The following is a 14,757-nucleotide window of genomic DNA, read 5'->3' as shown; positions in this document are numbered from 1 at the left end:
GAGTCCAGTAACACCTTTCAATCTAAAGCCATCCCAGCTAGTTAGATCGGTTACTAGTTCTTTCCCTCCACTAAACGTATGTCAATATATTTCTTTAGATAAATAAACAGTTATTGGTTCTCTAACTTGGATGAGAACTTTCTGCGTGCAGTTTGTTTAGTTGATGTGCCTTAACTAAAACCCAAGAGTTTTAGGGGACTATATCATGCATCTGTGACAGAGATGAGGCTATTAATAATAATAACTCAAGACTTCCATGCTGAAGTTCACAATTCCATTAGCTAGATTAACAGCGCAATCCTAAACAGAATTACTCCAGTCTAAACCTATTGAAATCAATTAGACTGGAGTCTCTCTGAGCAGGATTGCACTGAAAATTGGGCTTTGTTAGGAATGCTTCCCAAATTCTCCTTAATTCTTCCTTAATTTAGGGGCTTCGTTCCAAAGGGGAGCTGATGCATTAGGAATCATCTGATGCTCTATTTCTTTAAATTTTTATGTACTTAATTTATACCCCACTTTTCTTCGCAATGGTAACCCAAAGTGGCTTAGGACATTCACCCCTCTCCGTTTTATCCTCACAACAATCTTGTGAGATAGGTTAGGCTGAGATAGTACGACTGGCCCAAGGTCACCCAGCAAACTTCAGCGGGCAGAGCAGACAATTGAACCTAGGGGCTCGTACTTCACATCATTCTCCTCACTTTCATTTTACCTTCACAAAAGCCCTGTGAGGTAGGTTAGGCTGAGAGGGTGTGACTGACCTAAGGTCACCCAACAAGCTTCCATGACAGAATGGGGATTTGAACCCAGGACTTGTAGATCCTAGTCTTGGCAAGGACGCCGATAGTAATTCAGTTGACTTCTGTATGGGATATTTGACTGGTTGGTGCTTGAAATTGACATTACTTATTGACTTTTTGTATGGTGGATGTTCTTTCGCCCCTGATGAGGTCATCTGATGAAACACCAGAGTCAAGCCGGTTCTGTGTGTAGGGTGACGTGCCTTTGGCTTTCATCTGCTCCACCTGAAAAATTATTAAAAGGACTTTTTTACAACTTACCTTGTAATCTTTTATGGAAGCTTACCTGTGGGATGTTCTTCCTGACTGTATTCGTGCTGCACCATCATGATACTAGAATTGTTTGAAATTTACCTTGCATTATTATGTTGACTATGTGAGAAATTTTGACTGTATATGAAGATAATATTCTGTATTTGATATATGCCTTTGACTTCTTGAATTTGTTAATTGGCAATTGCTTCCTACTCGTGTGTTTTCACTTTCTAGCTGTCAAACTGCATACAGAGCAGTGTGTGCTTAAAGAGTTTGTTACAGATTTTAATGCATCCCTTTGTATCTTTTTCTCCCACTGCATTATACATTTTTTTAAAAAATATTTACATTATTCAAAGTCCGCCTTTTTCACGGTGACTCAAGGAACATTACACAGTGTGAGACAGTACAGTCAATTTCGAAAACATTTCAATAAACAATGTAATATGGTATATAAATGCAAAGCTGCAAAGCTTTAAAACTAGCAATAATTTACAGTGTTGAAGTAATGCTAAAATAGAGCATAAGCAATAACATAGTAAACAACATTCAACTTCCGGTTGGGTTGGACCTCGTTGCAGCTGTGTGTAGCTGTGCTCCAGCAAGAGTTTTTTTTTTTATTTTAGTTTTTTAACTGGGTTTATCAGCTTTTAATTAGTTAATGTTTTTTATTGTTTGGGTTTACTTTTTGCAGGCTGCTTTTAGCTTGAGAATGGTTGCTTTTCATAGGCTGGGTGATTATTATTTTTTCTTTTAATGCTCAAGGCTGGTTTAGCATAATAAACCATTGTGGTTTGTTTATTTTCTTTTTCTTTTTTCCTTTCCTCCTCCATGTATAAATATATATAAACATATAAATTATCCAGGGGGGTTCATACTTACAGCAACAGACAGTCCATATTAGTAAAGTCTATAGTTCTTATCTCTTTATCTATGCTAATGAGTTTATAGATAAGAGACGCCAAAAACAATCTCAGTGTGGCTATATACATAGTTGTTTCAAGATTCAAAGTGCAATCCTAAAGAGAGTTACTCCAGTCTAAGCTCACTGAAAGCAATGGACTTAGACTGGAGTAACTCTTCTTAGGATTGTGTTGTCATTTTGTAAAGTGTTCTATCAATGTACAAGAGTGCATGTAAGCATCAGACATCACACAGCAGTATTCTTTATTTATTCTGCCTTATTCTACTACCTATCCCTGGTCCATAATGAGACAGTTCACATGCAACTGAAAAACAATACAAAACCAAAAACCTTAAAAAATTCATAATACCTAAAAAGAGGTCATTTCTTATCTCAAAGGCCTTGTTTTTTTGGTTATTTTGATAAAAGAGAATTAAAAAAAATTAAACTAATACCAAGTTCTAAAATACAAACTGCAAAACTATTATACAACATTAGTTATAGAAGCTTGAAATTAATTCCTCATTCTCGACAGGAAAACATTTAATTTTCCAAATTTATCACACTTTTGGCCATGTAGTAAACAAGTTAATTTACATAAACAAATACATTAATCCTCTTTCTTCAAGATGATATTCTTCCAATTCTGAGCAAAAATTAATGTTGTAGATGCTATAGCATTAAGAATAAATTCACAAACATCTTTAGAAGGGAATTCTATATGATTTAACAAAAAACCCTTAGGGGATAATGGTAGCTCTTTCTTTATACCTTTAACTGTAGCGATTATATTCCAGAGCTGTCCTTCTCTCCTACACAACCACCGGATGTGTATAAACTTGTCATTGGTAGCCCAATATATCCAACAATCCCAATTAGCCACTTGGTATATTTTTGCTAATTTATGGAGAGGTTGGTGCCATTGATATAACATTTTTATAAGGTTTTCTTTGGCAGAAAGTTTTATTGAGAAGTTTAAACCCTTAACACTGATGCCCAAATCTCTGGGTTTATTGGGACTTTCAGATCTTTCATTTCTAGTTTAACAAATGATTTCTGCCGTTTTCTATCAGCATCTAATAGAAGATTATATACAGGGCTTTTTCTGGGAAAAGAGGTGGCGGAACTCAGTGGGTTGCCCCCAGAGAAAATGGTCACATGGCTGGTGGCCCCACCCCCTGATCTCCAGACAGAGGGGAGTTTAGATTGCCCTCCACTCTGCTGAGTGGCACGGAGGGTGTTCTAAACTCCCCTCTGTCTGGAGATCAGGGGGCGGAGCCACAAGCCATGTGACCATTTTCAAGAGGTTCCGGAACTCCATCCCCCCACGTTCCCCCTGAAAAAAAGCCCTGATTATATATCTTAGAGAAGATATTCCTTTCACTATTTACAGCTAATTTTTCGAAACTTGTCAATTGGGGTTCTTATTTCATCTTTACATAATAATGTTTGTAGAAGACTTTTAACCTGTAGATACTGAAACCAGGGAATGCCTTAGAAAATGCCGAGATAAAAGTCAGACCAAAATTAGCTCCTGGAATATTACCGCTGGCTTCTGTTATAAGATCTAAAGAGTTCAGCAGAGCTGCAAAAGAAGGAAATATTAAAATCTGGGAATATCTGAAGGTGTCTGATTATAAATCCTTAGTCCTGTCAAGTGGAGGTCACCCTCCTGCCTACTGTTCTAAGTGGACTCCTAGTAGGCCTCCTGGGAGGGTGGACTACCCTTATTGCTCGAGACTCAACAGTCTCTGGGTACTTTTCTCTGGGGGATTTTGCACACAGCTGGTCAGATACTCAAGACACAAGACTTATATATAATAGATGTTTATTTAACTTAGAAGAGTGTATGCAGGGTGCAGGAACCACTCTATTAAGGCACAAGCAAATGGTATTAAAACAACAAACAGCTTGCCTATTCTTTAGTAAACTGACTGACTAAAAACATAAGCTTACTAACTTGCATTTCTCTGAAGAGGCTTGAGGCTCATACTCACCATTAGAGATGGGCACGATCCGAATTATGATCCAAAAAACCCCACGATAATGGTGATCACGCGATCATGACTCAGCGGATCGTGATCAGCCACGGCCAATGATCCAGCGATCGGGAGGGGGGCTGGATCGGGGCTGGATCGTGCTCGGATCGGGAAGCCAGACACTCAGGCGCCATTAATCTATTCCCGGGGCAATGGAGCCAGGGGAATGCCTGAGCTGTGTTTCCCCTCCTTCTGTCATCCTGGAAACCCGAATGGAAGCCCAGCTTTCCTTGATCAGCAGGGCTTCCTTCCAACCACGGAGCAGCAAAGCAGTCACCAGTTGGGAGAAGACAGCCGGGGAGGGAGGGGGAAGGGGGTGTTCTGTAGCCATGGGCACTCCAATCTCATCCCTGCAAACCCTGATAGGCAGCTCTGACGGCCAAACACAGAAGGCCAAACACAAACACAGATGCCGCCTGCATCACCCACCGTTCTTTTCTCACCAGCGCGCTCCCTTTTGGCCTGGCAGGAGGGCACATGGGGGGTGCCGCTGGCAAGCAGCCAGGCCCCCCTGCCCCCTGAGGGGAGGTGGCTCGTCGCTGTCTCCCTATGCCAGGTGGCCGCCACCAACACTCACCTTCCCACATAGCTGGGAATAGCAGTGCACCCCGCTTTGGCCTCCATGATCCACGATCCACAGATAGGGAACGGGAGATGATTGGTGTGGATCGTTTAGTCGGGATCATCACTGGCACCGATCCATGATCAGCTGGATCGGCAATTTTTTGGGGATCATGCCCATCTCTACTCACCATGCCATAAACCATGCCAGGCAGGTACATGCATCTCAGGCCTGACATGGAGCAAAGTCTCTCACATGCTGATGGAATCAGGTAGAATAGGATGATCCAATGAAGTCTCAGCAAGAGTGTGAAGTGTGGTGGTCAGAACAGAGAGGATCCATCTTTTCTATGATTGTCAGCCAATCAAGGGCACACTTGCAATCAGCGTTACTAGCCAGAGAACTGAGAAGGAGTACGTCCGGAGCCAAGACTCCCTCATCTCTCAAGGATGCTGTCCCTAGACAACAGCTCACAGGTGCAATTAATTAACTGAGCTGCACATTCCACTCCCAGGGTGTCAGGCCAAAACTGGGCCTGTAAGAACTTAGGACTCGGAGCCTGAACCAATGTAGGCAAATGGGCTTACTGTGGCTCTGCTAGACAAGTCCCTAATGAGCAAACAGTTGTTACATTTGCAGAAATATCATCTTTAAGCAAAGAACCGCATCTTTGATCATATGTAGAAGCACATCAAGATAATTTTTTGCAGTATATTGTAAGCATAATCAAGCACCTTCCAGATCACTCCCAAGCAGGGAGTTGATTGATCAGATGTGTCTGAATGAATTTGGATTTTTCTGTTTGTATGATTGCCTCTGTTTCTTACATCCTTGACATAGTAGCTACCTCCTTATCAGTGTGTCTAGTCTTTCTGTTTGTATGATTGCCTCTGTTTCTTACATCCTTGACATAGTAGCTACCTCCTTATCAGTGTGTCTAGTCTTAAAAGCTACAGTTAAAAAGGGGGGAGAGGATCAGTTTGAGATTTTTGAAAAGTTGCTACTAATATCTCTGAGTATCCTTTGTGCCTACCCATAAACCTAGTTAAAGTGTCAATCATTTCTTGAGAGCATGTTTTAGATAGATGCTGCTGACTGCACAGGTACAATAAGCAGGCAATGCAAGCTAGCCAATTTTGATCATATCAAGCATGCATACAACTTCTCAGGTGCAAAAAGGAAACATACTTTGCTGTACAAGTAGGCCATTCCTTTGGCTGCACTGGCTACCAGTGGTGTTCTCAGATCAGGTTCAAGGTTTTGGGTGACCTTTAAAGCCCTTAGAGGACTGGGACTGGCATACCTATGGGATTGCCTCTTACCATATGTTTCCCAGAGGACCCTTTGTTCAGCAAATCAACATCTGCTGGTGGTTTCCAGCCCCAGGGAGGTCCGTCTCACCTTAACCAGGGCCAGGGCCTTCTTGGCCCTGGTACTGACCTGGTGGAATTCTCTGTCTGTGGAAACACAGCCCCGGCAAGATTTACTATCCTTTCTCCAGACCTGTAAGATGGAGATGATCCTCCAGGCATATGGTGGTTGAGGTGGAAGGACCCCCCCTTCTTCGACTGGCCTCCTGTTGGAGGGGCACTGCTCCCCACTCTGCATTACATCTGTCAGCTCACTACCCACCTCTCGGGCTTTAGTGAGGGATGGACAATGTGAGTGCTGCTGGATTTTATAAATTGAACCTGGTTTTATTATGCTACCTGTTTTATATTGTGATGTAATCCTCTCTGAGCCGGCTCTGCAGGGAGAACAGAATATAAATATAATAAATAAATAAATAAATAAATAAATAAATAAATAAATAAATAAATAAAGAAAGAAAGAAAGAAAGAAAGAAAGAAAGAAAGAAAGAAAGAAAGAAAGAAAGAAAGAAACAAACAAACAAACAAACAAACAAAAACAAACAAACAAACAAACAAACAAACAAACAAACAAACAAACAAACAAATTGTAAAGACCATGGTTTGGGGGGATACATGATTCAATCAGCAATTTAGGGAAATTTAGTTCTTAGACTTCACCAAAGAAATGGTAACCTGCAATAACCTGGCCCACTAGAACAAGCAGCTACTGTGCAGGTGCAAAGATGCTCAAAATGAACTTCAGCAATAACACTGAGGTGGTTCGGATCTCGACTCACATGGAATTGAGGGGCGGGGAGGTCAGAGAGACAAGTCTGCCAGACAATCGTCTTCGTTTCGAAGTTTGTAGCCTACCTAGAGTTCATGTGCTCATTGTTCTCGTGGACGAGGGAAAAAACAATGGAACAGAAGGAGTCAAGGTTGTAGAATCTGGGGGCAGCTTTTAATTCTGGAATTAATTTTGAAAATCCCTCTAGTTAAACTGGAATACAGGAGGAGTGGGATACAAGATAGGACAAACCCATCTAACAATAAAGGAATGAGAGTGGGTAGGGGAAATCCACTAATTCCTAGGATCGACATTAGAGAATTTGTGAAGATGGCTAGTGCGTGGTGTCTGTCGAGAAAGAGCCATTTCCAATCTGAACAATCACCCCGAGAACAATGGTTACTTATTGCGAACGATCAGTGGGCACATGCTGTCATGTTCTTATGAAAAGATGTGACATTAAAGATTGTCATTATTAGTCATCGATCACCATTTGTTGCTGGGCCCCTCTCCCGGGGATGCGGCCTCTCCCGCACTAGAAAATGATGAATGTGGCATTTCTAAGAGCATGAAAATGTTAACATTTGAACATGCATAATGCGAACGGCTGAGACGTCTCCATGCAGATGTGGGAAATACAAATAGTGATTTAAATCTTTAGGGAGAGCAGCTAGAGAGCGCATCATTTTACAGTCATGTCTAGGCAGTGATTACCAATCCAGAGCCTTCCCCTGCCCTTCATTTATCCATTTGCATGTAAAACAGCAGGGTAAAGAAGACCGTGCTACACCAAGTCATTATATGGGATCTCTGTTTGGGTGGGAACTAGCAGGCATGGTGTAGCACTTAGAGTGGCAGACTGGGATCTGGGACAACTGGGTTTGAATCCTTGCTCTGACATGGAAGCTCACCAGGTGACTAGAGATGGGCACGATCCGCATTACGATAAAAAAAAACCCCACGATAATGGCGATCGCGCAATCGTGACTCAGCGGAGCGTGATTGGCCACGGCCAACGATCCAGTGATCGGGAGGGGCCTGGATCTGGGCTGGATCGTGCTTGGATCGAGAAACCAGACACTCAGGCACCAGTAATCTATTCCCGGGGCAACAGAGCCAGGGGAATGCCTGAGCTGTGTTTCCCCTCCTTTTGTCACCCTGGAAACCCGAATGGAAGCCCAGCTTTCCTTGATCAGCAGGGCTTCCTTCCAACCACGGAGCAGCAGGGCAGTCACCAGTTGGGAGAAGAAAGCCAGGGGAGGGAGGGGGAAGGAGGTGTTCTGTAGCCATGGGCACTCCAATCTCATCCCTGCAAACTCTGATAGGCAGCTCTAACGGCCAAACATAGATGGCCAAACACAAACACAGATCCCGCCGGCATCACCCACCATTCTTTTCTCGCCAGCGCACTCCTTTTTGGCCTGGCGGGCGGGCACATGGGGGATGCCGCCGGCGAGAGGCCAGACCCCCTGCCCCCTGAGGGGAGGCGGCTCGTCGCCGTCTCCCCGTGCCCGCCGGGCCCGGTGGCCGCTGCCAACACCCACCTTCCCACATAGCTGGGAATAGCAGTGTGCCCTGCTTTGGCCTCCACGATCCACGATCCACAATCCACGGATCGGGAATGGGAGATGATCGGTGTGGATCGTTTAGTCAGGATCGTCACCGGCGCTGATCCATGATCTGCTGGATCGGCAATTTTTTTTGGATCGTGCCCATCTCTACAGGTGATCTTGGACCTGTCACAATCTCTCAGCCTAGCCTACCTCACAGGGTGATGTGATCAAGTGGAGGGCAAGTGGAGGGCAAGTGAACAGGGAAGAATACACGTGAGTCTGTTCACTTGTCGTTCAAGTGTCATTAGTCACTTGTAGTTTGACCCATAGAGATGTTGTGAGGATAAAATGAAGGAGGGCCGAATGATACACTAAGGGCCAAGCTACAAGTGACAAATAACACTTGAACGGCAAGTGGATTGAGTGGAGAGCAAGTGGAGGGCAAGTGAACAGGGAGGAATACACTTGCCATTCAAGTGTCATTCGTCAGTTGTAGTTTGGCCCACAGTGTCCCCTGCTTACACTAGCACATGAAGATGTTTCCTACCCAGGCTTACACTCCAGAAGGAAAGTGGTTAGGTAGAACCCAGCTCCTCTTATTCTTGTGATCAGGGTCCCTGCTGGGGGAGAGGGATCCCCCTCCTGCCTGCAGCACCTGTTTCCTGTGGCTGCTCTGGGAGCTGGCAAAAGTTAAAAAAAAATTTAAAATGCCATTGGGCAACAGTGTGATGTCACTTACGGGGAAAATTCTAAGGTCTTACCATAGAGTTTCCAGAGATTCCTAGAGCAGACTGACATCTCCAACGTGCCTTAGGGGTGCGTTAGGGTGCCCCACCAAACTCCTGTTGGTTGTAAGGCTGTGACTGGCAACCTTAATTGCAAGTGTTGATCTTCTGGAGATAATTGGGAGTCCTCCTTGGACAGAGTCTGTGGGGGAGTACCGCTCCCATTCATTGGGATCTTACTTGCCTTGCAGATGGGTTTCTCCTACGTTTGCAATTGTACCAGTTCCAGCCAGCTTTCAGTAGCCCACCTCTTTGAGCACCGTGGTTGGCCCAGTTAGCTATGAAAAAAGTGGGTGGCTTTGTGCCGAGATATCACTTTCAGCCGTCTTCTTTATAGGATTGTTATGAGAACAAAATGGGGAGGAAGTGAAGAACTATCTATGCTGTCCATATCTCTTTGGGGATGGAACATTCCAGACCGCTCAGAAAGGTGATTGGAGGCTGGGGCAGCACTCCCATAGGCTCAAGGATGGAACAGCTAAGTGGCTGTTTTACCTCTCACTGGCAAGATAGCCACCTGTCCATCACAATTATACTATCCAAGATCTGATCCATATATAAGTACGGTAACTACCACCACCCCCAATTTACTACAATTTTGACTGCTTAGATTCCTAGAAATTACCTAGCCTTGCAATACAACTTGCAAGAAGGAGGCCAGCCCAGCTCTGCACTTCCAAGCCCTGCACCTAGCCGTTGAACTTCTCTTCCTTCCAAAGCATGTGAGTTCACGTCACGATGAATGAGACTTTTTAAAAAGCCCCTATGGGAAATGAAAATGAATGAGAACAACATGGCATGAATTTCCCTGTTTTCTTTACTGGTGTCTGGCATTTAAAGGAGGAGAGCTTTGGGAAGTCACATATGAAATGGACACCACTGCTTTCCCACTGAAACATATGAAAAGTAAGTGAATGTTAATAACACAAAGAAATGTGAATTACTAATTTGCATTCAACATTTCCAAAATAAAAACTATGCTCGAAATGTTCTGCTTCATTTTGGGTTGGGAATATTTAAAATAGACCAAAACACTCCCCAAATTTGGGATGACTGATATTCATCAGCCTGAAACTTTGGACAGGTTTTGTGCTGTTGCATCTTTTGGGTTCCACTGTTTTCAGTGGGTAGTAGGCCTGGCATCTGGACTCCAGGTCTATCAGCACTGCAATGAAAATCACAAAACAGCCTTATTTAGTTTGCATGTCTCTGCTTCCTTTTAACAGCCCTGACAGCACATCTATTTCTCACCCATCCCCTATTTTTAAAGGTGCCAGATTGCCCACCACAACAGACAACCTCCTATTCCCAGGGACAACCTCCTATACTTGCACTCCAGGCTTCTGCTGTAGACATGGGCACGAACTGCATTACGAACCAAAAAAACCCACGAACCGCTTGATCGTCTGTTCACGAACCAGCGGTTCGTGAGCATCCATGGCCAACAAACCAGCGTTCATTGGAAGCCTGGTTTGTTGCGTTTGCCCACGGTTCGTGAAACTAGACAGTCAGGCACCATCAATCAATTCCCTTGGAAACGGAGCTGGGGGAATGCCTGAACTCTGTCTTCACTCCTTCTGTCGCCCTGGAAACCCAAATGGAAGCCCAGCTTACCTTGATCGGCAGGTCTTCCTTCCAACCATGGAGCTGCAAATTGGTTACAATTGGTTACATGGGAGAAGACACCCGGGGAGAGGGAGGGGGAAGGGGGGTGTTCTGTAGCCATGGGCACTCCAATCTCATCCCTGCAAACCCTGCTAGGCAGTTCTGACGGCCAACCCCTTGTCCACTGGGCCAACGTCAACTGGTGGCTCTAATTGTATCAAATGGGAGTTTCCTGGGGGCCTCAGATTGGATAGGGTATAACTCCAAGATCCCTATTGCAATCTTGACCAAACTTGGGTGCTGGCTGGAGGAGAGCCTGCTAAACACTCCCTGGGAATATGGGCTCTCTAAGTCCAACGGGGGCCATTCTGACAACCACGAACCACGAACCTCAAACCGGTTCGTCAGTGGGAAAAATTTGTTGCAGTTCACTGGTTCGGGTTCATCGTTGGCACCGAATCACGAACCACTGGTTCGTTAATTTTTTTTGGTTTGTGCCCATGTCTATTCTGCTGCCACTTAATGAAGTAGCAGGAATAAAAAGCATGAAAAAAACTGATCCTACATGGTACTTTGATGTCACTTCCAGCTATGCAACAGGAAGTGACACCATGATCTCTACAGCAAATTTGCAGAGTTTCCAACTTCCAGTGCTCCCTTGGCAACCCCATCTAGTTTTCTATGAACTCCATAAGCTCCCCTCCCTTCTTAATTCTTCTTCTTCTTTCTGTATGAAATGTCTTTGGTTCCATGACTGTCTACCACGTCTCCTTACCTGCAGCATATTTCTGTATTTATTTGAAACAGTTGTCTGCCACCTCTCTACCCCTAGGGGTGTTCATGCTGGCTTGCAAGAAAAAGGTTAACCCTCAGCAACAGCATCAACAAAATATTAAAAGCCATTCAATCAAAGGAGCTGCTGCAGCAATTAAAAACATCACTTAGAATGGCAGCACAATCTGCATAAAACAAGGAAGATGGGACACTCAGAAAAATAATTATATCCTCAGGGCTCATATAGACAGGACAGACTTCACTCAGCTCCTGAAGGATGACAAGGATAGCATCGGGTGATTGGGCTTTAGGAAGGAGTATCATAGGTGAGGGAAAGATACCTGTCTGGCAGGTGGCTGCTTAATTTGCAAAGACATGGGCATGCAGTTGGTCACCAATAGGAGGAAAGTTTATATGGAGAAGGTGGTTCCTCCTGGCTCCAAACCATTCAGGGCCTTAAAATTCAATGCCATCACTTCATTCTGGATTCAGTGGAAGATTTCGGCAAGAGGAAGTTGTGCATCAGGTGCTGTCAAGTAGCAGCCAACTTATGGCAGCCCCCACTGGGCTTTTCAAGACAAGAGACAAACAGAGGTGGTTTGCTTTTGCCTGCCTCTGCATAGTGACTCTGGACTGCCTTGGTGATCTCCCATTCACACACAAACCAGGTCCGACCCTATGTAACTTCTGAGATCTGATGTGATTAAGCTATCCTGGATTATCCAGGCCATGTCAAGTGGAGGGGGACAACTGCAGCGGCACTCCATGGCATTCCTGAGAGACCTCAGTCTCCCAGCAGCATCATTATGGGAGGCATTATGGGTTGCAGCAGGAGAGATGGATCTGCATATGTCCCACATCTCTAGGATTGCCAATTCCAGGTTAGGGGATCCCTGGAGATTTGGGGGGGTGCAGCCTGGGTACTCTGGGGTTTAAGGAGAGGAGGAGCTCAGCAGCAATATAATTCTATACAGTGCTTCATCCAAAGCTGCCATTTTCTTCAGGGGGCCTGATGGAGATCAGCTGGTCAGATAAGAAGAACTCCAGCCTCTGACAGGATTTTGGCAACCCTGTGTTGGATTATTTGGCTAGAATGGTGCCCTTGGAAACAAATTGGAAGCCAGGAGATAGGTCCAATCCATTCACAGCATAAGCTCCTGAATCAAGAGAGCTTTTGCTTTTCTTTCATTGACACAAGCTTCCGGAACGATTTTTGCAACAAGTTCTGTTTTGTATAAAAATGATAGAATATCCTGACAGGAGTGAGTTGTAGGGACCATGTTTCACTCCAGACATGTTCCATCTTCACTGGGTCCCAATATGAGGTTAGATGGGTGGCAACCTGAGAAAGGGCCTTCTCAGTCACGGAACCACAACTTTGGAAGTCCTTCCCTGTGGAGATTTGTCTGTTCTCCTTTATTGCTGTTGGTGGTGAAATCTTTTTGTTTTGTTTTGGTGGTGAAGCCTTTATATATATATAAAGGCATGCATTAAAATGCTAACAAACACTTTAAAGCATTTTAAAACTATTTAAATTTAAAGTTAAAACATTTAAAATGGTATTAAAAACAGTTCAATGAACACACACACATATATATAGGCCCTCCATTCTGTTCTTTGTGTTGTGTGTTTGTGTGTGTGTTTATTGAACTGTTTTTAATACCATTTTAAATGTTTTAACTTTAAATTTAAATAGTTTTAAAATGCTTTAAAGTGTTTGTTAGCATTTTAATGCATGCCTCCGTGGGGACCTTATTTTGTGTAAAAAGGTGGCACACACATCCTATTATATAAAAAGCAAGTTGTATTGGTGACAGCTCACTTTTTATCTTTACACAGGTGCATTGCCAACAATTTTGGTCTCGAAGCCGCTGCGAAGCACCCTTTCGCCTCCAGGAGGGGGCTGGCAGAATCGACGGTCTAAGCTCCCACACCTCCCCTCAGTGCCCTCCTTCTCTGGCCTCCAGGATACTACAAAACACCTACTTGCTACCGGGAGGAGGCCCGCTGAATCAGTTTTCTAGAGTCCATTGTATTTTTTCATACAATGGCCATTGTTACTAGTGTTTTAAATAAATAAATAAATATACCCTGTTTCGTCTTTTCTTTCTTTGTTTCTGATTTTGTCGATGGTTTTGGTTCTCCACTTTAGGCAATTGGTTTTATAGACTTGTTCACATTGTGCACACCATGTGGCTTTTATACTCAGTTTATGAAATATATGGGTAACATCGACCACTTAGCCATCTAATGCTCGTATGCCTGCATAACGCTTATTTACGGATGCACAAATGCTGACAGAGGCATCTGTTTGGTAAGGGGGGAAAAATCAGGGCAAGGAAATGACATGAAAATAAAAAATCACAGGGTTTGATTTGCACAAGGGAAAAGAAAAAATCAAAACAGAGGTTGGAACAGCAAGGATGAGAGATTCACTGGCGTCCCCTAATCTGTTCTGTTCCTGTAAGATTCAGCCATTGAATCATGAGGGCTGGAAACCTGTTTAGTTTTTTAATTAGCAAAATGTGTAGTTTTTGCAAGAGGGCACACACATACAGATTAGTAATGAAGACATTCACACAGCCTGATCACTCGTGGTGGTGGGGGGATGTAAGATCTCCAGACTCCCCAGTGTGGGTTTAGATGCATGTTCAGTGCCATGCTCCCTTGTATCAGATCCATCTGTAGCATTAGCTGTTTGGCATTCTGAGCACCGATACAAACGAGCTTGCCGGGCTCCCTCCCCCCCTTTTTCCTCCTTCAATCGCTATAAATATTTTATGAATTTCCATCCACTTACTTTAATGGGGGATTGTAAAAGCATTTAACCATATTACACCCAATCTCTCCGAGACTGCATTATTCCAACAGAGCTGTTTTTATTAGAAGCAACTGGCAGAGTTGTTGTCGAAGGTTCTGTTTAAATATATATCGCAAGGCCTCCGAACGGATAGAATCAAATGGCAGCCAAGGAGAAACTAATTCACCAGAGCCACGGACTGATGGGAGAGGAGGGTTCTGTGCAGCTGAGTTTCACATGGCTGCCCGTGTCAGTTCTTTATTTTCTTTTAAAAGAACGTCTGTTTTTTTAAAAAATAAACTCTGGTTTTGATTTTCAAAAACCTTTCCCCCTCCTCCCATCCCAAATCAGTATTTACCGATGTAAACGTCTGCTGGCCTGAGATCTAGAAAGCTTCAATGGTTTTACATATAAAGATCTGGAATGGGGTAGGCCCACTTTCTCCACACAAAGACGGCAGGGGTTTAATGAGAGAGGTGTTACATGATATATCAACACAAAATTTCCACAAGCTAGAGCTCTTAGCGCAAGCAATAAC

The 14,757-nt window shown here is 43.9% G+C and overlaps 1 long non-coding RNA gene across 1 annotated transcript in view; it reads left to right on the top strand.

Annotated features, from left to right (window-relative positions):
- Window positions 1-13,423, top strand: part of LOC129341984 (uncharacterized) — a 37,922-nt gene extending 24,499 nt beyond the window's left edge. The window contains exon 3 of the long non-coding RNA XR_008598190.1: window positions 13,259-13,423. This is a non-coding gene — a long non-coding RNA (uncharacterized LOC129341984). The remainder of the gene's footprint in view (window positions 1-13,258) is intronic.
- Window positions 13,424-14,757: the final 1,334 nt, after the last annotated feature.

The sequence above is a fragment of the Eublepharis macularius genome, chromosome 14 (genome assembly GCF_028583425.1).
Source record: "Eublepharis macularius isolate TG4126 chromosome 14, MPM_Emac_v1.0, whole genome shotgun sequence".
Classification (NCBI taxonomy): domain Eukaryota; kingdom Metazoa; phylum Chordata; class Lepidosauria; order Squamata; family Eublepharidae; genus Eublepharis; species Eublepharis macularius.
Note: the sequence above shows the minus strand (reverse complement) of the source record. Positions and strands in the feature narration are given on the sequence as shown.